Source organism: Apus apus, chromosome Z, assembly GCF_020740795.1.
Source record: "Apus apus isolate bApuApu2 chromosome Z, bApuApu2.pri.cur, whole genome shotgun sequence".
Taxonomy (NCBI): Eukaryota; Metazoa; Chordata; class Aves; order Apodiformes; family Apodidae; genus Apus; species Apus apus.
The window spans coordinates 52,966,026-52,991,109 of NC_067312.1; the positions used below are offsets into that span (position 1 = coordinate 52,966,026).

The 25,084-nt window shown below is 43.2% G+C and overlaps 1 protein-coding gene across 1 annotated transcript in view; it reads right to left on the reverse strand.

Annotated features, from left to right (window-relative positions):
* Positions 1-9,329: 9,329 nt before the first annotated feature.
* Positions 9,330-25,084, reverse strand: part of PCGF3 (polycomb group ring finger 3) — a 109,893-nt gene continuing 94,138 nt past the window's right edge. Inside the window, exons 9-10 of the transcript XR_007891829.1 lie at positions 14,350-14,454; positions 9,330-9,393 (exon numbers count right to left, since the gene is read on the reverse strand). The gene's annotated coding sequence lies outside the window, so the exon portion shown is untranslated. The remainder of the gene's footprint in view (positions 9,394-14,349; positions 14,455-25,084) is intronic.

The window sequence follows — 25,084 nt, forward strand, 5'->3', positions numbered from 1 at the left end:
ATGTCAGTTATTAATTGAAATAAGTAAAATTTTGGGAAAAAATCTTATAAAAGAGAACTAAGAGACATGTAGAATAAAAACAGCTTATACAACACTAAGACAGTAAGAACTGGAGAAAAACACATCCCTACTACTCAACAACTCATCCTTGAGAAATAAGGCTGCAAGACAGATGAAAGGGATGGAAGGGAGTATGCTCATAACTTGGTGTGAGAATAGCTATAGACTTGTGCAACAGGCAGGAAACACTGGCTAATTGTATTTACCATATTAACATCTCATCAGTATATTAATGTACTATTACCATACTAAAATATTCACCCACTGGGTAAAGGGTCCCTTACTAACAAAAAGCCTCCTACCCTTTGAGCATGTGTGCTGAAATTGTTAAGCACTGTCACTTTCAATGAAGGCAAAGAGCTAGTTAACCAATCACATATATTAGAGGATATAACTAGAAATAAAGCAATTGTATGTATTGTTAGTCACTGGAATAGGCTGCCCCAGGATGTGATGGAGTCACCATTCCTGGATGTGTTTAAGGGTTGCTTGGATGTGGTGTTGGTGGATATGGTTCAGGGAAGAACTTTGTAGAGTAGGGATGATGGTTGGGCTTGGTGATCCCAAGGGTCTTTCCATCCTGAATAGTTCTATGATTCTGTGATTCTATGATTTCTGAGTATAATAGTAGCCCTTGTGTTTTGGGAAACTGAGTTTCCTTTGTGGAAAACCTGCCTGCTCCCTGTTCTGTGCAGAGCTGGCTATTAAAGAACGTATCTCAACTCTGTGTGTGGTTTGGCTCCTTGGACACTGGGTAACAGACCCTGCTTTCAGGACAACAGCCTCAGGGCTCTTTCATTGCAAAGAAAGTAGTGTTTGTGCTGGAGCAGCAATGCAGTGTCTGGGAGGAAGCATGCATGCCAAAACTTCATGGTGTGCCACCTTCTATCTCATTCCTTAACAGCAGCTAAGTGATCACTGCATGTAAATGAACAAGGCAGCTAACACAAAGTGAGAGGAGCCAGACAGAGTATGTGTGTAGGTGTGTGCTGTACTTCTCTATAGCACTGCAGAAGTAACTCTCAGCTCCTCCTCTCCCCTGTGTGACTCAGACAAATCTGAGTAACTGCCCTCTTAAATTACCTGGAAATAAAGTATCCACTGATAAATGAGACTGCATTTAAGCCTATTCACATTGACATATAGGAACAGATAAGCATGAAAAAACTTTGGATTTTTTCTTCCCATTCTACACCATGGTGGCCAAGCAGAGTACTAGAAAGATGACAAAATTTTAATAGTGCTTTAATTAAAGAGAAGCCCCCATTAAATCCACAATACAGTATAGCCAAATTAAAAAGTGCTGGCATTTCTTTTCCCAACTTTCATCCATATTTTGAGAGAGAGGAGCATTCTGCTTCTATTAATCTGACAAGTTATTTAAGCTATGAGTTGTACTCTATCCAATAAAAACAGCTGACACAAAGAAAGTGCTAATCAAGAAGAGATTTGTGGAGGAGAAGCACTTCACAACAGATGCTTGAGAAAGGTGGCAGTGTACTCAGATCCAGTAAATTCTTGTATGCTGTCAGACTCTACTGAACTCTGCCTGACACCTCATGGCCTGAACACTGCTTTCCAGCCGATGTCATATTTCTGATATTTGTCTTTGTACCAATGCCTGTCTGCATACACCATAAACCAACAAATAATTAAATTACTTTCATAAGGGTGACCACATGATATCACTTGTCTGTACAGAGAGAAGAGGGAGCAGCAGTCAGGAGTGACTGTGGATCTTCTGCCCTTGAGGGAGGTCTGCTCATGCTATCACATGAGCATGGGGTAGGCAGGATGTAATGTTTTTCTCCTGCAGCAGCTACAGGAAAACAGGTATATTCAGGCCCCTTGCATCTCTGAGTAAACTGCTTTCATTCAGACCATTACAGCTCTACACTGACTGTATTTAATTCCATCCATGAGCAGAGCTGAGGTCCTAATGATAAAGACATTGGCTAACCTCATCAAAATTCACTCCAGTCACATTAGGAAGAGGTACTGGAACCACTTTCTTTGACTAACAGAACAATTCGATTTATTAGTTGCTTCATTTTAGGATACAGTCTTCTGCAATCCTTTTTCTTTACAGCTTGCAATCTTTTGGCTCTCCCAGGGCCCAGCTGATGGAGAGCAAATTGCTAAAGAGAACAGCAGCATAGCACAGATACTGGAGCTGCCAGGCTATTACTTCTCAGGCAGAAACTTGGAGATGTCTTCCCTAAGTAGTTCATACCTAATTACAGAAAGACTTCCTTATTTCACCTCAGATACTCCTTGGGCTCCTCCGGAGATAGTGTGCAGCCAAAAGAGAACAGACTGCATATCTCTAGGAAAAGGCAGGCTCCTAAGGGATGCTAGGAGCAACTGCTGAAGCCCAGTGCAGTGCCCTGGAAACCTGGGCTCTTCCCCAAGATAAGGAATGTGGCTGTCACTTCCATGTTTGCAGGCTCAACCACTTGCAAAGCTGAGGATTTATCCCAGACAAACACACATCTGGAGAATACTGACATGGCCAATCACACACGCTGCCACAGACCAGTGGCTAGTTTCAACAACACCCACATACAGGGCTCACGTAAACACCAAGAGCCAGCTCCCATCTTTCTCATGGGCTGACTCACCCCATAGGCACCCCACACTCACAGGTACCCCCAAATACCAGCACAGACCCTCTGCCCACCTGATAGCCCAGCCTGGACATACCAGCGGATTCAGCTTGAACACTGATAGTGAATTACACATGCACATGCTCATACACAGCAGTTTTGGGGAAGATACAGACACTCACCATCTCCAGCAGCTGGCAACAGGCACCCAGACTGTGACCCATGGTCCCGTTCCAGCTACCGGCACCAAGCCCCTCTGTCACACCAGTCCACCCAGTTGCTGGCTTTCAGGATATGGAACATTGGCTGCCGTGGCTGGGAGCAGAGGGTACAACCTCCTCTGGATCCTCCTGGTACTCTTCTTGTTCCCCGCAGGTGGGAACAGGGCTGGAGAGGTGGCTGCCAGGACACCCATGAAGGGCAGCAGCTACGCTGGTGAGGAGCTCATCTTTGCTGGATCCAGCAGAGCTGTTGAAGAGGGCTGGGTTGGGGTAGGAGACCCCCCACTGGGAGGCAGTGAGGGTTGGGGGACCCAGGGAGCTGCCCTCCCACCCTGAACACATGTCTGAGTTCTGCCTGAAGACATGCCAATCACACAAACTCTCCACCCACACCAAGTGCAGGATAGACGTTACCCTCCTGGTGAGGCTTTCTCTCAGTCCACCACAAGACGCGGGTGTATCAGAAGTGTTGGAGGCATGATATCATGCAGCTGGCCTCCTGCCAGCTGTCCAGCCATATGGGACAGAGCTTGTAAAGTGCTGCCACCATGCTTTCCACATGCTGTGGGGAGAACTGGAAATGTTGCGCTTCTCGCTCTCAATAGTGCTGCAGCAGTGAATGTCTTGCTAGAAAAGGCCAGGCCTCATAGTCCTTGAATCATGTCCACAGTGCCAGGCTACACAGAACTTTAGCCAGATCACTTGGTTATGTGGGGTTTGGCCTCCTGCATCAGCATTTGTCCTGTCCTGCTATGAAGGTTATGATTATGCAACAAAAGGAAACACCAGCAGAACCTCCGCTCTCCTTCCTTTAATTCCCAAGCTTTTCTGCTGTCCTCTGTGTTGTTCTTCCTAGTGCCACTCATGTATGCAGGTCTCTTCCTCAAGAAGAGGGGAAGCATATAGTCTCAAACAGAGGCTATCAGAATTGACAGCATCCTAACACTTATACAAGCAGGCAAAAAAATTCAAGGTTTCATGTTTGAAAATAAATATCCCCAGGGCTGTGTATAGGTACCTTAATCATCAGCCATGTTCCACAAATACTTTTTTATCAACAACTCCTGTTACATTTGAGCAATTCTTTTACCCTTGCGCTCCATATGTATGTACGCTTGTGTGTGTTTTTATGAAGGCTTATATATCAGCCTTCCTCCTACCTACACTTTGTTTTTTATTTGTATTTAAATGTCGATGTGCTACATGTAAAACTTTCATTGTGACATGGTTTTGTCCTGCAGAAAATGGCTCAACTTCCTTTAAAAGGGTTGTAGCAGCACACTGAATTAGATGAATGGCAAATTATTTGAAAAGCGATAGAATCATAAGAACTGCCAGCAGCAGACAGAACTCCCTGTCTCTCCATAAAAAATCACTCACGAGAATTTTCTCTTGAAGTAACCATGTGAAAACATTGATATTACATTCTTCCCCAAAACCTGTTGTTTATAAATTAAAGTGGAAAGCCATTCTAAGGTGACTGTCAGAATTCTTTTACAGACAACACTTCTGATGTGAGTATGCTATACCTCTGTGCCACTGTGGTTGTTGTGGTTGTTGGGTGTTTGGGCGAGCAAAGGTTCCTTCACTGTCAGCTTGTCTGCTCAGCACAGGGTCTCTGACTCCCTACTGTAATGACAATTTATGGGAGCCATGGATAGGCTCCTTACCGTAGCCTGCAGAGAAGTGTGGAGTGAGTCATAGCTGGAAAAAGTATGTATAGTGTCCAGCTCGCCGAGTATAGTGCCACATTGATAGAAGAGGGCTCTAACAGCACAATGAGGTATCCACTTTACTACTTACACAGAGCCACAGAGTTACAGTCACAGAGTGGCTGGGGTTGAAAGGGACCTCTGAAGATCATCTAGTCCAACCCCCATGCTGGAGCAGGATCACCTACAGTAGATCACAAAGGAGCATGTCCAGATGAGTTTTGAATGTCTCCAGAGAAGGAGACTCCACATGCTCCCTGGGTAGCCTGTTCCACTGCTCTGTTACTCTTGCAGTAAAGAAGTTTTTCCTTATGTTTAACTTGAACCTGCTATGCTCCATCTTGTGCCCTTTGTCCTGTCATTGGACACTGTGGAAAGGAGACTGGACCCATCCTCCTGACGCCAAGCTTATAGATATTTATAAGCATTTATGAGATCCCTTCTCAGCCTCCATTTCTCTAAGCTGAACAGACACAGCTCTCTTAGCCTTTCCTCATAGGGCAGATGCTCCAGTCCCTTAATCATCTTAGTGGCCTTGTGCTGGACTCTTTGCAGTAGTTTCTTGTCTTTTATGGACTGGGGAGCCCAGAACCAAATGCAATATTCCAGATGTGGCCCCACCAGGACAGAATAGAGGGGGAGGATGACCTCCCTTGATCTACTGGCCACACTCTTCCTTATATACCCCAGGATGCCATTGGCCTTATTGCCTGCAAGGGCACATGGTTGCCTCATGGTCAGCCTGTTGTCCACCAGGGCTCCAAGGTCCTTATCCCCACAGCTGCTCTTCAGCAGGTCAGGCCCCAGCCTGTATTGCTGAAACGTGGGGTTGTTCCTCCCCAGATGCAGTACTTTACACTTGCTCATCTTGAATTCCGTTGTTTCTTCCTGCCCAACTCTCCAGCCTGTCCAGGTCACACTAGATGGCAGCACAGCTTTCTGGTGTGTCAGCCACTCCTCCCAGTTTAGTGTCATCAGCAAACTTGCTAGTGGTGCACGCTGTCCCTTCATCCAGGTCATTGATGAATATAAGGGCTGCCATGAGAGATGGTGTTGAAAGCCTTGCTAAAGTCAAGGTAAACCACATCCACTGTCCTTCCCTCATCAATCTATCCAGTTATGTCATCATAGAAGGCTATTAGATTGGTCAAGCATGACTTCCCCTTGGTGAATCCATGCTGAATACTCCTGATGACTCATTTCCTTAGTATGTTTTGAGATGGCACTGAGAACAAGTTGTTCTATCACCATTCCAGGGATGGAGGTGAGGCTGACTGGTCTGTAGTTACCTGGGTCTAGTTATCTTGCCTTTTTGAAAACTTCAAAACCAATGCTCGAAATGGACTTCTTTCAGTCCTCAGGTATTTATCCTGTTCTCTAGGACTTTTCAAAGATGATGGAGAGTGGCCTAGCAATTACTTCTGCCAGCTCCCTCAGCACCTGTGGGTGCATCCCAGTAATAAAGAGTATTACCAGGCTGGCACTGAGATTTGATTAGCAGAGATACTTCAGAAAAACCATATTGAATCCACATATGTTTGTGCTGTGTGTGTATGTATAAATATACTAATTTGTATGTATCTTCAAGAAAAATTGATTAAAACTGCAATAAACAGCAATTATGTACCATTGCACATTCCACTCTTAATTATGTACCAAGATTAATTTTTAATATTTTCAGGTTTTGTTGGACTGTTCTTGCTCTATCATTACACAGCAAATGCAAAGTGACCAAAGGGACTAAACAGACACTCTGTGGGACAAAAAAACCCAACACATGCAGCAGGGCTCTCATGTTATTCTAGGGAATAAGAAAGAGATGTACTCATCTTGATAGTACCATTTCACAGAATGTAGTGGGAGAAAGAAACATGAAAACGCTTGCCAGGACAAGATGGTCCTGCCACTTCTCATTACTCAGCCTTCAATAATGTCTTGTATCAGTACAAAAACACCTGTATCTCTCAGGCAATACCTGTGTCAGAGTATTGGTTTTGTCTGTAGGAAGGAATAAGGACAGAGGAATTGAAAAAATGTAGAGGGAAAGAGAGTAGCAGGAAGAATTGTTACCAGCTTCAAAAATTTGACCTGCTATAATCACAAAAGTATTTTTAGTACCAAAAAAAGGGAGAAATTTTCAGTGTGGCTGTGCCTTTCCTCACAGGTGTCCCCATGTGTCCTTCAAGATGTGTGATTTAAAAAACAACAGAAAAAACTCACAGCCACACTTGTGTTTTTTCAAGACTTTTTGTTACGTGCTCCACACACTGGTACAAAGCTGGCTGGGAAACTGTTTGGAAAACTTGACAGGGGTTAACGAAGAGTCAAAGTATATTCCTTGTGATTTAACCATCTGTCCAGTAAAGAAACACTTGCAACATATGCAGACTGCTCACAACCGTGGTGTCAGCCTTCGTTCTTGTTTTTGTTTCTCTACATGGACTGTTCAACATTCTCCCTTCCTACTCCAATACCCTGAAATACAGCAGCTGTAATTAGGAGAGAGGATGCAGCAATCCTTAGAATAGTATCAGGAAATGCATAGTATGTAGGACCAACCACCACCTTACTGATGAAAAGTGATCAGTGGAAAGAGCTGTGAGCAAGAGAGCACTCTTGAGAGCACAAGGGCAGTCAAGGGACAGGAGTAAAAGGGAAAAGGATAGGACAGAACCTGACACTCAGGCCAGACACCCGCACTTGTGAGACAAACAGGAAGAGATGGGACTGTGCTGACATGAGAAGGTTGCCAGAGCATCTTATGTTGCTTGAAGTTGGCTGTCCTGGCTGTCCTTTGGTAAAAAGATTGCAGTAGAACACTTTTCTCAATGGAATGTCAGCACTCAGTCATATATCCCTTCTCCCTAGATCTGTATCTCTTTTGCACCAAGACCTGTGCTCCTGTGGAAGAGCTACAGCCTACAGTCAAAAGGCATTAACACCTTTTTTCTTTACCTGGATAGCTACACACGCAGTAGCATAAATTATTTGTGCACTAATGTTATTGTATGTGTGTATATTACAGTTCACCTCCTCCTTTATTGAAGTACACCTCTACTCAGCTTGATTCAAGGATCCAGAGTTCTCCCAAGTATCTTGGGAGTCCATCTCCAAATATGAGACTCTTCAAACTGTACTAATGACTTTGCTCCACAGTCTTCAATCTGGACTCTAATCCTGAACCAATAGTACTTGCCAAAACTGTACTCACCAGGGAAAAGTCAATGCAGACATACAACAGAGCAGAGATACAGTCAATCCACAGAGATGCACACAAAAAGGAGACTGGCCTTTACTGGAGGTGCAGAGGTCAGAGCACACACCATCTCTCTATGCAGTCAAATGAACACCCTTTGGCAAGGTCACTTCTCTCCTCTCTTTATTGCCTGCCTTTACATGAGCTGTTGAAGTCTATTTATCTATACTGGCATTATACTAGTTCTTAGCATGTGTCTCCACACCACAGAAAATTGTAAAACATGGTCCTGAGTGTATTGCAGAATAACTGTGAAGATGAAATGACCACATACTGAAAACACCCATAATTCCTATTATCTGCAGCTTCCAGAGGTCCTCCGGGCCTTAAATCTAGCATCTAAGAAAAAACAGCCTCCAAGGAGTTGGAGGCTTACGCCTCTGGTATGTACAAGTTCCTACAAGAGCTACTCACTTTGCAAAACAAAATTTCCTGTTAGAAACTGATTGACCATTTTGAGAGCAGGCAGAGGAGCTTGGCACTCCCCTGCATGGCAACCCAAACCAGTTCAGCTGCCCCTGAACAAATCCAATCCCATCTTCTCCCAGCTAAGTCCTCAGATGTCTATGCCCAAGAGGAAAGAGTTTAATAAAATTCACCCACAAAGGCCAATACTGAGGAGCACTGCAAGCACTTTACAGTGCTCCTTCAGAAGTTTGAGCAGGAAACCTCACAATCAAGCATTCAGTAAAGAAAACTTAGCTAAAACCAGCTTTTATCAGCACTTGTATGTCAGCTGCAGCACAACAAAAAGGCTTTTTCCTTATTGTCAGGCTACACCTTAACACTGCTGGATGCTGAAACAGGGACAGAGACACTGTTTCTGCAGCACTGCATTGTCAATGTAGAGATAGAGGAACAGCAAAGAAGCACAACAGAGAACATAGCAAAACACAAAACAGTACTTCTTTTATTCTCATACCAGGTGCATATCCCTTCCCAGAAGGAGCGGATCAGATTGAGCTATGAGTGAACACACTCCATCTTGAACCATTGTTGTGCAGAAATCATTAAGAGGCAAGGGAGTAAATCTGAAACACCACTATACATCTCTTATTATCAGCAATGCCTGTCTCGTCTCCTATAACAATTCAGCCTTGCTCAGATTTCAAGCCTTCTTCAGAGCTCCTTCCAAAATTCAGTTACATCTTAGTCAAGCAGTGATGATTTCAGGCCTTGCCTGGCTGTTGTTGCAATGAAGAGAATGCATTTTGATTTATGCAGGTAGTTTCTGCAAGTATAGACTCATAGACAGTTAATATATTATTAATTAATATATTATTATGTTTTATAAAGGTTACATATTAACCATTCATCATAACATACCAATATTTTTTAAATGCTTGATAAACAATTATGAACAGAATTTTAAAAAAAATGTTCTTTCAGAAGAGCAAAGGAATGCTCACCTATTTATTTATATAAAATATGCACGACTATCTGATTTCCCATATCTGAGTACATCTCAATTTCAGGGAGCTGAACTGCTGGCATTCATTCAACTTGTTTATCATGGGGAACAGAGTTTGAGAAACTGCCTGAAAAACAAAACAAAACCAAACCAAAACAAAAACAGAATGATAGCAATATTTAATATGGAAAAGACCTTTAAGAGCATTGAGTCCAGCCATTAACCTAATATCATGGGATCCTCATTCAGGTTTCCTACAGTACTGTCATTTTTTATATGCATTACTAAGATACAAACATCAAAGTTTCTGTGTGAAATCTGAGATGACTAGTTTGTCTGGTAGACTCAGAAGAGAAAGGACTGTGACTAACAGAAATAACATAAATAAAGATAGGAACACTAGCTGGCTAAAATAAATCACCTTGGAAAGGAGACCTGTTTGTTTGTTAGCATCAACAGAGTGTCACTACAGCTGGTGTTGCACTGTCTTCATGCCAGGGAGCCTGAACTCCAGAGTAGGGAGACAAAACAGGGGGAGGTGGCACAAGCTCAGTCCAAGGAGTTATACAGAAGTCTTCTGCAGAACCAAAATATCTGACATCCCATTACAGTGCTCTGGTGAGCTGTTGTTCTGTCTGAAACAGGCCAGGGTATCCTCCATTGCCCAGGGGCCTTCTGTTTCACACCAGCTCACATCCTCAGGAACTAGGCAGGATAAAACACAGAGGCTTTGATGCAAGACTGCCAATACAGGACCAATATCCTAGTGCTTCATAGATGGGTGAAGCACCAGAAGAGAAACAGAAACTGAGTTACATCACACAGGTTTAACTACGGTTAGGTTTATCTGACCTAACCCATTTTCTAATTCAGACATAGCCACTCATAATTCCTCTCACAAAGAGAGCAGACTAATTTTAGAGTACTTAGACATCCACCTTAGGGTAGAAAAAATTCCATCCTTACAGTGCCTCCTTCTCACTGCCCACTAGAAGACACATACATGCAGACAAACAGGTTCCAGCCAGGATGTCTCACACTGCCAGGTCCGTGGAAATATTTATATCACCCTCTATGGCAATGGAAAGCATCTCCTTTAAGTGAGGGCACTAAAGAACTCTTTTACAATTAAGTCGTTTATTTCTGACAAGAGGCTACCTGGATTTGGCAGTACTGACTCCTGCATTTGGGAGCAAAAGCATGGTTGATTTCAAGGTTAAGAAGGGAAGTGAAGAGAAGGATCTCGGTTGTTCTCAAGCCCATTTATTTTGCAGTAGTTGTATAAATAGAAACAGCTGAAATTGTATTATGCAGAAAGGTAATGCAATGGACATGTTAATTAGCTTTATTAGTGGAGAATAATTATAATAAAAAAAAGTTAAATTAAGTAAATCTGCATGCTGTTGGTAAGAGCTTCAGGAGCAGATGAATGTATCAACAACTCTGGGATGGCTGTCAATTCATGTAACTGTCAATACTTCTCTAACGAAGAAAAATCTCCATCTTGGAGACGTTTGGCACAAACTGGGAAAGCATCTTGGAGAAAAGACATTTCCATACTTCTGTTTCATTGTGTGAGTATCTCCAGCCACTGTAGAAAGAAGATAAACAACTAAAGATCTCCAGGCTAATTTGGAATTATATGTTTATCAGATTTTATCAGACTGATGATGGATAGAAACCCTGCTGCCTACTTTCTAAGACTTTTGAAAGAAACTTTTTTATAAACCTATCAAATCAGGAGCTCTGCTGGAAGATTGGAGTACAGCAAGCTCAATGCTTCATGTAGGACATGGAAAACACACAGGTTACCATCTCACCTGTAGTCAAGCCAATAGTAAACAAGCCTTAGGGCACAGTGAAGTCAAGAGCACTTCTGAAGTGGAAGAAGGAACTATGCATAATTTGGGCACTTTATGTCTAACTGAACTGGTGTCTTTCCTTAATTGGTTATTTTCTACACAAAGAAAATATGATAGTATTCATTTGCCTGGATTTCAGTGAAGCCTTGATCAGTTGGCCAATACAAAACTTCTACTTAGAATGGAGAGAATGAGAATTACCAAAAGAAGATGTAGTTCAGGAGACAACTAGAAAAATAAAGACAAGAGCAAATAACACTGAAAGAGTGTTAGACCTGAGGCAATTTCAGGGACATGACGTCCACCTCATTGATGCTGCTGTGTGACACAAGGTTTCCAATATAAACAAATTTGTTCTATGATTGGGAAAAGACAGTGAGGGGAGGACAGGTCTCGATTGTGTTTCTGGTGTCTAATCAAGAGCCTGAGTGTAATTTATTTATTTTTTTCCTATTGGTAGTGACTCATATTTGAATTTCTTGCCTTCATCTGAGATAGACATTTTATTAAAACTTTGAAGCAATCTTTCCTTGACACCTCTGTCCTTTTAGAAACCTGGCTGGAAACAGGTGTTTTTTAAAGCTGGCTGAAATCAGCTGACAGGTTTAGAATTTTGGAAGAGAACAGAAAAACTGTTTCTGCACACCAACACACATTATTCTGTAGTCTTTTGCTGCTAGAAAGTCTGGGTTAAAATATTAACCTGTATATAAAAAATGTATTAAATTATTTATGAAATAACACATTTAATTATAATTAAATATTAATTATAATACTAAAAAGGGGCAGACTAAAAAAAGCATCTGACTCACTGAGAGTGTAATGCATTAAGCAAAGTTGTCATAAAGTGATTTTCTGCATTGCTACTAGATGTTCAGAGCTCTCATATATTAATACCCTCAGCTTGCATGCTTTTTGTTTGATACTGAATTTGGGAACTCCCTTCTCTAGAAGACAGTGGAAAAGAAGATGAGGCAAGCTGGCTGGGACTTGTCTGTTGTTGTTGCTAAGGATGCTGAATCTGTTTTCCTTGAAGACAGAACAAGTCAAATACATGAAGGAAGGAGCAAAACCAAAGTACAATAGGAAATACAGCTTCCATAACTTAGCACAAACTTTGCAGATCCCCTGTGCTGGTGGAGGGCACAGCCAGCACCTGTATAAAGACTCTTTGACAGACCTGACAAAAATTGTGTTGGACTGCACAACATTTTAGACTGGAGGCATCTTTCCTCTCTCACTCACAGCATGACTGCAGAAGAGGCTGAATGAGACTATGTTTAAATGTTGGTTGAAAAGAAAAGGGACCTTGCAGAGGGTGTTCACCTTGAAAATCCCATCCAGAGCAGGATCATCAAGAATTAATTGCTCTTTCCAGCTCTCTTTAGGCACTGAGAGATGTCCACAGGAGACAGTACTGCCACATCTAGGAGAAGTGAATGATCACACTTCAGCCACACATATTTCAATGCCTGGACTTGCACTGGGAAGAGTCCAATTGATTCAGAAACATCTGGGACTCACTGCCTTCAAGCCCATCTACTCTTCTTTCTCATCAACAGGTCCTGCTCAACTTAACCTTAGGCATGGCTGGGCAAACCTTACAGTTTAACCTTTGCAGCTATGGGACCAAATGTCTCTTTCAGCCAGTATGGCTCTGAGTCATTGGATTGGCTGGGCACAAGCTGGGAGCTCTGCCTAAGATTGCTATCCTCACATGCAGTCTTAACGTAAATTAAATTAACTACAAACATAGTTAGGCACAAGCTGTGTTGATGGCACAGCCTCTGTTAAGCAAAGAACATATATTAAATAGTGTTTTGCAAGCAGAAGCAAGATCTCTGTACCTGTACTCTGTGGGAGATGCGAACAGCTTTTATCCCAGACACATGTAGTCACATGGCTGCAATCCTAAACCCACGTGAGTATGATCTAAAGCAGGATCCACCAATTTACGTACCATGGACAGTAAAGAGGGAGAACAGAGGTGGACAGAAAGGTAGTGAGGCCCGGAAGCCCAAAGTGATTTCTTAATTTCCCAGGTTACTAGTCCAGGGTATCTACTCTATTGCATCCTCCCTAGTCAGAAACTATTATTTTAGAGCAAGGGAAAATTAAAAAAAAAAAAAATTATTGAGAGAAAAATATAAAGAGAAAACCTTTGTTGTCTTCCTTTTGCTGAAACATCAGACTCTTAAAAGGGAAGTTCTGTAACCCTGGGGAGATTCAGCGGTTGCCCTGGTTCAGCAGCATAACCAGAAGGCTTCGTTGTCCAGGTGAGAGGGGTATTTAATTGACTAAAGTGTTTTATTGGTTTAGTAAAATATTTCAGCAGGAATGAAACTGCACTGTATTCTGGGAATCAAATGGTGCAGAAAGTACCTGCCTTGTTTTTTGAAACAACTGATAACATGTTCAGATACCTTGTAGGGCTTTCAGCTTCACCTAGAAACTTAATTTCTCTTGGTAAGTATTTTCACTTTTCTTGCAATCCCTCTCCTGTCCTGTTCTTTTATAGAGCTGGAACCAATTTAAAATCCAACTCAATTAAATCCTCTTCTAAATAGGAGCTTTTGGGGAACTTCGACAAAGCCAATAATTAATAAATAATGATTATGCACACAGCACAGAACAGTGGTGGCAAGGTTCACATTAGCATTTCCTGTTGTTTGAGTGCCCACCCATGCAACATTTATACCCTTTTAACAGAGGTTTTCTGGAGGAGTTTGAAATTTTTTGTGAAGTACTTCAAGCATGAAAAGCCTCTGTTTAAATGACATTTATTTATTATTAATAGTAACTATGCAGGTGCAGCACCAGGCAAGTGCAATTGTCTTTTTGAGGATCACAGATGCTCCCTACCAATAAGAAGAGAAAATAATTTCAAGCTCTAGTGCCAACAGAAATATACATAACATTTTTGGTAACAAATACTTGGCTCAACACTAAATAAGGTATAAGAAAGCCAGAGCTGCATGCAGAACAGTTATGCAGGGAGGAGGTACTGGCTAATATCCTGTACATTTGGGACACTCAGTGATCCATGATAAACAAAGCCTCCTAGCACTTAAACTGGAAGCAGATTTTCCAGGTCCCTGTGCACTGTGAAATAAATGAGACTCTAGGGTGTGTGTTATTTTAGCTGGCACAAGTAAAAGCCACAAAAAAGCAGCAGCAACAGAGCCTCTAGCAAAAGCTAACAAGTAGCATGTCAAACCCACCTGCTAATACAGTCAACAACTCCGTTTCTTCCCTTCATCCAACGAAGTAACACACGGGCGGTGCCCACACTAGAGATGTGTCAACCAGTTATTCCCCTTCTTATCCTGTTAAACAGGGAAAATCATTTAATCACCTACATTTTTTCCCTGTCTGTCCCCACGGTCCCAACCAGCTGCTGAAGACAAGCAGACAAAGAAAAGCCCAGGTATCTACGCACACCCTCATCCCATGCTGGTCCAGTGAAGGGCAAGATTGGCTTCTGCTCCTCTTCCTGGTCCTTGTCTCACACCTGAGCAACCTTAGGGGAAGCAACTGAAAGGCAGCCAGTGTCCTCAATGCTTCACTGCTAGGCAAGGCAGTGACATAAATCTCTTCTCTGAAAAGTCTGAAGAGAAACAGGCAGGGGCCACCATTGTGCCACATTGCTGCTGGAGTAGTCGGACAGCAGAAAGGTTATGGCTCGGAGCTCAGAGCTAGGACTGGACCATGGGATCACTTAGCTTGCCATATTACTGGTCAGCTGGCAGCAGATAGCCTCCTTCCCTCCCAGAATGCTAGATATTAAATCTTTGACTTCATGATTTAGTTTAGCAAGCCTCAGCTAGACAAGTCCTAAAACATGAGAACCCTAATCACTTTTTAGCTTCATTAAGTCCCATTTTAGTTTCAAGCCTTATTCTGTCCTGGTACACTATCCTCCCTCAAAAATTGCTCCCACAAAAGTTTTCACTCCAGATTCCAGTTACAGAGAGCATGTGGGTAGTTCCTGAAGACAGTGAAGTGAGCATCAGTGTTCATCCCTGGTTTACTGATTAGTTTCCTACACCTGTGCTTTTGTAAATTAGTCTTCAAATTAGAAGCAGATATTCACACTTTCCTGCCTTTCCCTTCCCTGGATGTCTAAATTCAGACTCATGGGCAGATTCCTCCTCTCTACATGACTGAAGATGCCAATGTGTCTGCTGGCTGATTTATGGCAAGTTTCACAGTGCATCCACTCCTGCTTCTCATCTAAAATCACCAGCACTGTTTGCAATGGCTCCAGATTGTCCTGGGGCTGCCAAGTAAAAACTGACTGGCATCCGTGAAAAAATACATGACAGAACTCCTTCCAGGACTTTGGATATCAACTTCTGTTTGTGTCCTGGCAGGAAAAGCCAGCCAACAACCACACTTTAGGACTGTGGCACTCAGAGAGGGAAGGTGGACCAAGCTGTGCATCATCTCCCACCTGCTCCCCCCTCTGAAGCTCCATGAGGATGCAAGGGATTAAAAAAACCTGCGGGTCCAGCACTTTTCCCAAACCCAAATAGGTACAGGAGATGCTGGCAAAGCTACAGCACCGTTCATTTACTCCTGCTTTACTAAAGACTAACAGAAAACTGGCTGGGAAAAATGAGAAAGAACAGCTGTCCTACCAATGCAAGAAGGCCTTATCTCCACCTCATTGCAGAGAGCCTGAATGTGCTGTCTGGTTTTGAAAATGCTTCCTGATCCAAATGTTCCCACTGAGGTAATTTCTGTGAAGTTCTTCTGATTAGGTATGTGCTGCCCTGAGATGGTAGATATTGTCATCCCAGTGTGATACACACATTACATTTGAGAGAGGAAGGCTAAGCAACCTTTATGGCTTTTGCCTTTCTGGGTCTGAGCAATGTCTTTCAGCCAATAACATTAACAGTTAATAGTAATGAATTAATCTGAAAATCTTGATTTGTGCCCATCCACTGTGCCTTTAACAAAATCAAACCCATTGTGCTAAGTAGGATGGTGCATAAATAAATAAACAACTCATAGCAGCTGTGAAGCCAGTGTTTGCCAGAACTGTGTATAGCAGTTCCCAGAGACCACTGGGAAATTATAGAGGAAAAACAGTTTTTAAATGACATTTTAAAGTACTATTTTTAAGCCAAATAATAATTTGGAATGTAACTGCACCTGTGGATTTGTTTAAGTAGAATAAATGGAATATTGACATCAAGAAAATATTTTAAAGGATTGATCAGAAATGTGGTCTTCCCCCACACTATCCATCTTGTAAGCACTACAGAATTGGGAAAGTGCATCATCCTGCATCTTGAAATTTGGTACAAAATCATTTCCACCCCTCTCCTGATCTATAGCCTGAAGGATTATGAGCCAAGGATCATTAGCTTTGCTAAAGCAAGAGAAAATGTTGAATTCTGATTACTGTGTGCCTGAGTGTTTGAAGATAGTGAAAATAATGTAATGCTAAATACGTTCAATTCCTATTGCAAATACCCGTTCAGAACTGTGTTTTGTTTTGTGGTTTTTTTTCTTATTTTAAATGGTGATTGCTTAGCAGTTCCCATTGTGACACCAATGACTGGGTTTGTGTGAACTTTGTTCTTGTGGTACATGGCTTTCCTGAAAACCTAGCCTCAATTACAGAAGCTAAGAAGTTTTTAAAATCTGTTCCTGGCCTTCTTGTAATCCCTGTGATAACTTTTATGACACCTGCTTTTTGTTTAAACACAGGTAGAAATACAGAGACGTCGAGGGAAAACTGTACCTGCATACAGCTGCCAACCCAGATATTTCCAGGGAGCTTCCTCTTGGATTTTTTCAGGTGTTATTTGCAAGCCATAAGTCGCCAGAGAGCGTTTCAGCTGAGTCAGCAGCGCCTGTAACAAATCTGCTTGCTGTTTGGCAGCTAGCAGTATAACATCCATATAAGGATAAATTGTTACTTGTGGAAATTCTGCTCTAATGGGGAAAATGGTACTGTCCACCACAATCTGACATATGGTGGGGCTGTTCATCATGCCTTGTGGCAGTACCACCCACTGGTATCTTTGCATGGGCACTTGGTTGTTAGGAAGGCACTTGAAAGGCCAAATGTGCACAGTTGTCAGGATGCAATAATATGGTAAAAAAGCAATCCTTAAGGTCAGTCACATATAAAGGCTACTCTGCAGGAATCATAGAAGGATTTGGAATTCCAGGTTGTAAGCCCCCCGTCGGCTGCATGACAGCATTCACTGCCCTAAGATCTTGTAACAAACACCATTTTTTCAGCTTTTTTCGGTAACCAAAGTATCTGTGGGTTACCGCTTCTCCCAAACCCCCCCGTCCTCGCTTTCGATCACAGCAGCAGGGACAGAGAACGGCAATAATAAACGCTGAGCCCCTAACTGACCATAGGAAGTAGCAGAATGTGGTTGTTACGAAAGGCCCGGGGCGGGCGGTGCGGGCGCTGGAGCGGGCACATGCCGTGCGGGAGGGGTGCGGAGCAGTGGGGGTGCCTTTCTCAGGCCCGGGGTGCGGGACGCCTGCTGTCTCTTTTCTGACCACCTCCCCCGACCGGACATTCTGTTCTAAGATGACCCTCTTCTCCATATTCAAAACACTTCAGACCCTCTCCGCCCACTGCAAGCTGCTGAGCGAGGGCTGCAGCCAACACACGTACCTTACGTTCCTCTGAGCTCACATTTGGACAAGGTCTCAATAGCTCGGCTATTGACTTAACCGAGTGCCTAATCGGGGTAATTGCCTTCTGACAGTCTGCATTTGCATTTTCAAAGGCCAGCTGAAGCAACGCACTTGCCGCCTCCTCATTCTCCACCTGCACTGAGATAGCTGTCTGAAGTCCATCTATAAAGGAGACATAGGGTCCTTGCGGCCGCTGTCTTAAGAGCGGCAAAAGACGATTCCAGCCGCTCTGTTTCGGGTACTCTTACTACGAAAAGCTTACAACGCCAGGTCCGCAGCCTGTGGGAACTGCCCGCGGCACCTCCGCCTGTGCCGTAGCTCTCGCCTTTAGCCCGAGCAGCTCATTCCCACCGACTCCCGAACCAGCTGTAATGTCATCCAAAACCTGCACCGTAACCAGCTCCTGATATTCAGCTCACCAAACGGTATAATGAGCTGCTTGACAGAATCCCAGGCAGCAGGGCCTTGCAGTCTTTTTGGTGCCATAACATAACTGTCACCAATAACTGGAATAAGATTCATGGTAAAATGATTCCGCAAGCCATAATCGCGGACTGCCTTCCTGACTTCTTTTGCAACCTCATGGGAAAGTGCTACATGCTCCGGGGGGCCTAATTACTACCCCTCCGTCCCTAATCACTACCCGTATGGCAGCTAACAAAGCAGCATTACCATTCCCTAAAGCATCTCGGCGACACTGATCAAACATCTGACTGCTAATTGGAAATGCCTGAGGTTCATTTATCTAAGTATCCAAATCAATCAGAGGTCCCCCAACGTTCTCAACTGTTTCCTCAAAAGCTGCACGGGGGTCAGAGGGAGGGAGGGAACTCTCCGGGTTGGAGGGGTAGGGGGGGAGATATAGATCTGACTTGCCCTCCAGATCAACAGATCTGGGGCTGAAAGCATCCTTAGGTTTTCTAACTTTATCACATAAAATCACACATGAGCCCGTTTCCTCACCAGCCTGAGAAGGCGGGGGTGCTGCCTTAGATTGCAACAGATCCTCAGCGGGCTGCAAGGTTTTCAAAGCAGTATACACAGCTTTCCAGGTAATTACCGACTCATCTAAATCAGAGAACTGAAGGTCTTTCCGAATTTTCGACTCTTCCCCCACTCTAGCCCAGACAGCACTATCATAAGCTCCAGCAATAGAAAACCAAGTACAATTTTTTTCTAATCCACACTAACTATTTCACTAAGCTCAAATGAAGACACTGTGAAACTTTTTTTTTTCTTTTAAAATTCGTTGCAAAACCTCAGCACACGACTTACGTTCCTTGGAGACTGGCTGCCCCGTGTTACCGCAGTTGCTTCCCTATCCATTCAGAAGGTAGTGAAAGTAAATTTGTAGTGCGTGGCTGGTCTTCCCCGACAGTCAATCGCGGAGCCACCACGGGAACTGTAAAACTTTTCTGCAGCACTAATCCTGACGATTGCCTCTTTCAAATGCGCAATAGAATAGTTTATTATGAGAAAAATGCTCCCCTATATACTTTTACAGTTGAAACTGAGAATAAGCAACCGGGGTACACAGAGTGTAAAGGCACATACCCACACCTTGGGTTCCCAGGATGTAGCCAATCACACACCAAACACACGATAAACAGCGTTCTGATTTTTGTCAACATTTACAGCACTGCTCACAGCATGCCCTGGCCCTTAGCTGGTCTCATATTGCTTTGTCTATTTCTTTACAGATAGAGGAGGCCCTTTTTATTTTCCCATGGATATTCTCCACGAAAGGCATTACTAAAGTCAAGGTAGGCAACATCCACAGCCTGTCCCTTGTCCAATAAGCAGGTCACCCTGTCATAGAAGGAGGTGAGCTTAGTCTAACAGGAACTGCCCTTCATGAACCCATGCTGACTAGGCCTGATAACCTGGTTGTTCTGCGTGTACTGAATAGTGTTACCCAGGATGATCTGCTCCATCAGCTTCTCTGTTACTGAAGTCAGACTAACAGGCCTGTAATTTTCCAGATCATCCATCTGCCCATTCTTACATATGGAGGTTACATTGGCTGATTTCCAGTCTGCTGGTACCTCTCCAGTCAGCCAGGACTGCTGATAAATGATGGAAAGAGTCTTGGTGACCACCCCCACCAGCTATTTCAGCACTCTTGGGTGCATCCCATCTGGCCCCACAGATCAGTGCCCATCTACATGGTGTAGCAGGTCACTGACGATCCCCTCCTAAATTGTGGGGGGATTTTTCTGCTCTTGGTCCCTGTCCCCTAAATTAGAGAGTTGGATTCTCTCAACATAAGTGGTCGTGTAACTAAAGGCTGAGGTGAAGAAGCCATTAAACACCTCAGCTTTTTCCTCGTCTTTTGTCACCTTGTTTCCCCCTGCATCTAATATGGGATGGAAGGTCTCTCTGGTCTTTCTTTTGTTGTTAATATATTTATAGAAACTTTCCTTGTTATCATTTACCATAGAGGCCAGATTAACTTCTAGCTGGCCTTTGGACCTTCCAATTCCCTCCCTGCATAGCCTCACAGCATTTTTGAAGTCCTCATGACTGGCCTGCCCCTTCCTCCAAAGGCCATAGATTCTTTTTTTCTCCCTGACCTCCAGCCAAAGATCCCTGTTCAGCCAGGCTGGTTTTCTGTGCTACTGGCTTGCCTTAGAGCATGTGGGGGTGGAATGCTCCTTCAAGACTTCCTCCTTGAAGAACCTCCAGCCTTCCTGTACTCCTATACTCTTCAGAGCAGATTCCCTAGGGATTCTGGCAATCAGGGTGTTGATGAAGGTAAAGTTTCCCCTTCAGAAGTCTAGGGTGGTAGTTTTGCTGCCTCTCTCCTGGCTTCTCTACGAACAGAGAAATTTACCAATTTGCCGTTACTGTGCCCAAGATGAGCTCCAACCATCACATCTCCTACCAGCCCTTCCCTGTTCACAAATAGCAGGTCTGTCAGGACATGTTGCCTGGTTGATTCACTCACCAGCTGTGTCAGGAAGTTATCTTTGACACATCCCAGGAATCTCCGGGACTGTTCCCTCTCTACTGTTTTGTAGTTTCAGCAGACATCAGTGAAGTTGAAGTCTTACACAAGAATAAGGGGAAACGACCACGAGATTTTATCCAGGTATTTCTACAACAGCTCATCCACCTCCCTGCCCTGGCTGGGAGGTCTATCGCAGACTCCCACAGCAATATCAGACTTGTTGGACTTGCCCCTAAGCCTGATCCAAATACTCACTACCTTGTCATCATTATAGTCCAGTTCTAGACACTTGTAACAATCCCTAATATACAGGGCCACCCCTCTGCCTCTCCTTCCTTTTCCGTCTCTCCTGAAGAGCTGGTAGCCAACTCTGGTACTCCAGGAGGTATCCCACCAGGCTTCTTTGATAGCCACTGTGTCATAGTTTTCCTGATGCATCACAGCTTCCAGCTTCCCTTGTTTGTTGCCCATGTTGTGTGCATTGGTATAGGTGCACTTCAGATGGGTTAAAGATCTTTACACTTTTTTGTGGGCACAGGCCCTAACTCCTGCCTTACCTTTCTCAGGTATTTCCATGGCTTCTAAAACATCAGTGACTCCTACCTTTTTGCTTCCCATTATATCTCTATCCCCTATCTCAACTGAGGTGGCAGAGTGAGAGTCTTACCTAGCACACCATCCCACAACTCCCAGCATGCATTCTCTGGGCTTATTTACACCAGAATCAGTTTTATTCCCTTTCCCTTTGAATCTAGTTTATAGTTTTGTCAATGAGCCCTGCTAACTCCTGCCCTGGGATCCTTTTCCCCTTTGGGACAGAGAGGGTACTGCCAGGCTTGAAATTCCTCACAACATGCCCACATTACAGGACTGCAGCTGCAACTATAAAAGGTGAGTACCTAAATGGGAAATAAGAATGGCTCTGTAGGCAAAAGCACCAAACCAAACAATGCCAGTCTGGGAGTTTGTGCCCAGTAGGTGGTAATGAGCTATTTTCCATCATCAGCTAAAGCACCATCTCTTACCATCGAAAAGTTTTTGGGCCTCTCACAAGTGAAAATAATGTAATCTTGGGAACACAAGTCCTTTGCAGATCATCTTGCCTTGACTGTGACTGGTCAATCCCTGGGAGTCCAATTTTAAAATTAGTTAAGCCTGCCCCCTCTGAAGGCTGGCTGTAGTTTCCTATTGAGATGCACTTGCCAACTGAAGACAAACCCTGTTGTACCCCAGGTGTGCTCTGACCTTGAAGCTACGCTCATGATCAGTATTCCAGTTTGACCGCTTGAAGCTCTGGTCCTCCCTGTCATCCCTTCTCCACCCAGAATGCCCTGAACGCAGAGACAGTAACTAATCCAGAAACAGAAACTCCCTCTCCACATCTCACAGGCACAAAGGCTGATGAGGGTATGGGCAAAGTGAAGATGCTGAAGAAAGGTGCAAACCTAACAAACTTTTCTGGAAGAAAATGAGGAAGAGAAAAGAAAAATGGAGAAAAAAATAGTAAGAGAAAAGGACAAAAGACGGCAGTAGACATTATTGGTCACTGAGCCAAGTGCACAACAGTTAACTCTGCATGCCCAGGAAGCACATCCACCACACCACATCAGGGAAACCATCCCCGAAGGCAAACCACAATCATGGCATGTTGGTCATACCTTTAAGTCCTCCAGAAGACTTACTGACTTCAACAACAGCTGTTGGCAGCTCCAAACATCAGACAGATAAGCTGATGATGGAAAGCACAAGTCTTCCCCTGCGTGTGAGCTTTGGCACAAGAATAAGCACAACAAACGCTTAATGGCAGTCACATAGCTTAAAGTGGGAATGGGAAAGGAGGTTAAGTCTCTTTTAAATTTAATGTATTTCTGAGGTATGTTAGTGAAATTTCAAGTTCTCTGGATCTTTTATCCATTCAAAATCATGGTTTTGTTACCGACAGTCAGTCTTAGTAAGCAAAACACAGTATTCTTCAATAACTCACTAGAAAAGACAATTAAGTATTTAAAGGCATTTGAAAATAAATTATTGGAATCACTAGATCTGCACGGCCACTTTTCAGACTGGCTTCTCAAATAAACAATCTGAGACCTCGTTTTATCTTGTTATTATTCAAAGGTGTTGAAATCAAATGAAGCTTCCAGAAACCAGAATGGGTTTCCCATATTCAAATTATCAGTCAAGTGTTACATTTCAGTGCTTTATTACATTGTATAATCATTTCAGGTTGCCTAACTGATGCAGTACAAAATGACAGAACTGGCAAAATGCCAGAAATAGCACATTACCTGAGAAGAGGTTCCAGGCTCTGCATGCAAAAATAGATGTAACCAAGAGCTGCAGCTGTGGAGCTGTCATTTGGGAGAGAGGTTTCCATAGGTCATACTGTAATTTCAATCAAATCTCTTTTTCAACAACAGATACATACACAAATTCCCACAAATCCTACCAATTCTTATCTGATTTAAGACAAGAGATTTAAGGTCCTGTCTCATTTTCTCTTGTGTGTTTTTTCACAGATTTATTTATATACTACTTCTCCTCAGGTCTTCAGACTGGTAGTTCAACAAATGAGACAGTCCTTGCTGATAACAAAATTATTTGAATACACTAGTCATCCATGTGGTAACGTAAAAAATAGCTACATTCTTCTTATTCCCAAATATGCAGCTTTTACAGAGGGTCGCACACACCACTTGTTCTCTGAATTGACTGTTGATTTCATAAATATAAAAATATTTATTAACCCAAGAGAGCAGATGTACAATTTTTTCAACGCTTGATTAACATTAAAAAATAAAGTTGGACACTGTAGATGTTTATTTTTCCCTTTCCAGCCCAATTTGTTCTTCACAGGTCTGCCAGTGGCATTGTCCCAGCTAAAAAAGACTGCAAAAGTAAAGATTTATATATGAAGAAAACTTCATGGTGCAGTACCATAATGAGACTGCAATGATCAAGGTAGTAGTCTGAAATTCGTACAATGGGGTAATTAGATTCTGGAGAGACCCAGAGTGACTGTTTAGCTGTACTACAAAACTATACAGAGGCAAGTGCAAAGTATCTTTCTTGAGAAACACCCACAGGATTCAGGAAGAGAAAGAAGTGACCAACTCTTTTGCAAACTGAAAATCTCTACAACTGCAGAGCCATTCAGCTGGAGCAGTCGGGTGGGCACAGCAAACAGAACTACCTGGGGCACATCTGAAACATGCATTGCATCCATTCTCATGAGCTGTCTCTGATTCAGTATAAATGCTACCTCTGTCTGTTCAGAGCACTGCAGAGAGCAGTGTGTTCAGAGCACTGCAGCTCACTGTGTTTCAGGAATATAGGAGAGAGGAACACAGATAGACATACAACAGACACTTGATAAATTTGGCTTTCCAGAGGCACTTCCTCATATTCACAGAAATCCTCCAGCTTCACCCAGGTGGAGGCAGACAAGTGTTTTTCCATTTGTTTGTAATGCAGGTTTCTCTCTTTTTTAACCCATTCTGCCGTTCAACTGGGAGATTTACATGTGCTTTGCAAAAGCTCCTTGTCCCACAGTGATTTTTACTCACTGTCTCTTGGGATACACAATGTCAGATGCCACAGAGGACTTTACACAAAAAGGGACAGCTGGCCTGTGAAGAATGCTGCTACGATATACACCTGCTTTACACAATAGTCCTCTAGAGAAAAAGAACACTTAACTGTGAATTGAACTCACACAGGTTATTGAACCTCACACAAAGTACTGTCCTTAATGCTGCTTGACGGATTACTTAGGAATTTTATAATCTTCTTTGACTGTTGTGATAAGACCTGGTTCTGCCAACCAGGAGCTAAATATTGGCTTAGGAGAACCCCTCCACTGAAATTTAGGAAAAGGAGCAATCCAGACTTGCATTTGTTAGAGTTCTGCAGTGACCATGATTATTCCTGCCTCAAAGACCCTTGCTTGTGCATTCAGACCTCATGACAAACAGAGTCCTTCCAGGCACCTCTGCCACCACACTCCTTCATCAACCAGACTCATTTCCATCCTTCCCTTATAGAATTATAGCAGCTAGTTAGGTTGCAAAGCCAAGATCATCTGCCTCTATATCTCTCTGGAGAATATTGAGAGGACAGTGAGGTGAGGAGAGAAGGAAGATAATCTGTCAAAGGTAAATCTAGGCAGAAAGCTGAAAGTATAGGACAGTGGCCTAGACAGGCAGAAATATCCAGGCCATGCTTCAAAGTCTCCTCATGGCCTCTCAATCTGGCCCTGAAATTCAGATCCTGAAAGATGGCAGAGGAAATCCTATAAATGGTTGCATACCTAAGAATCTTTTGTCCTCATT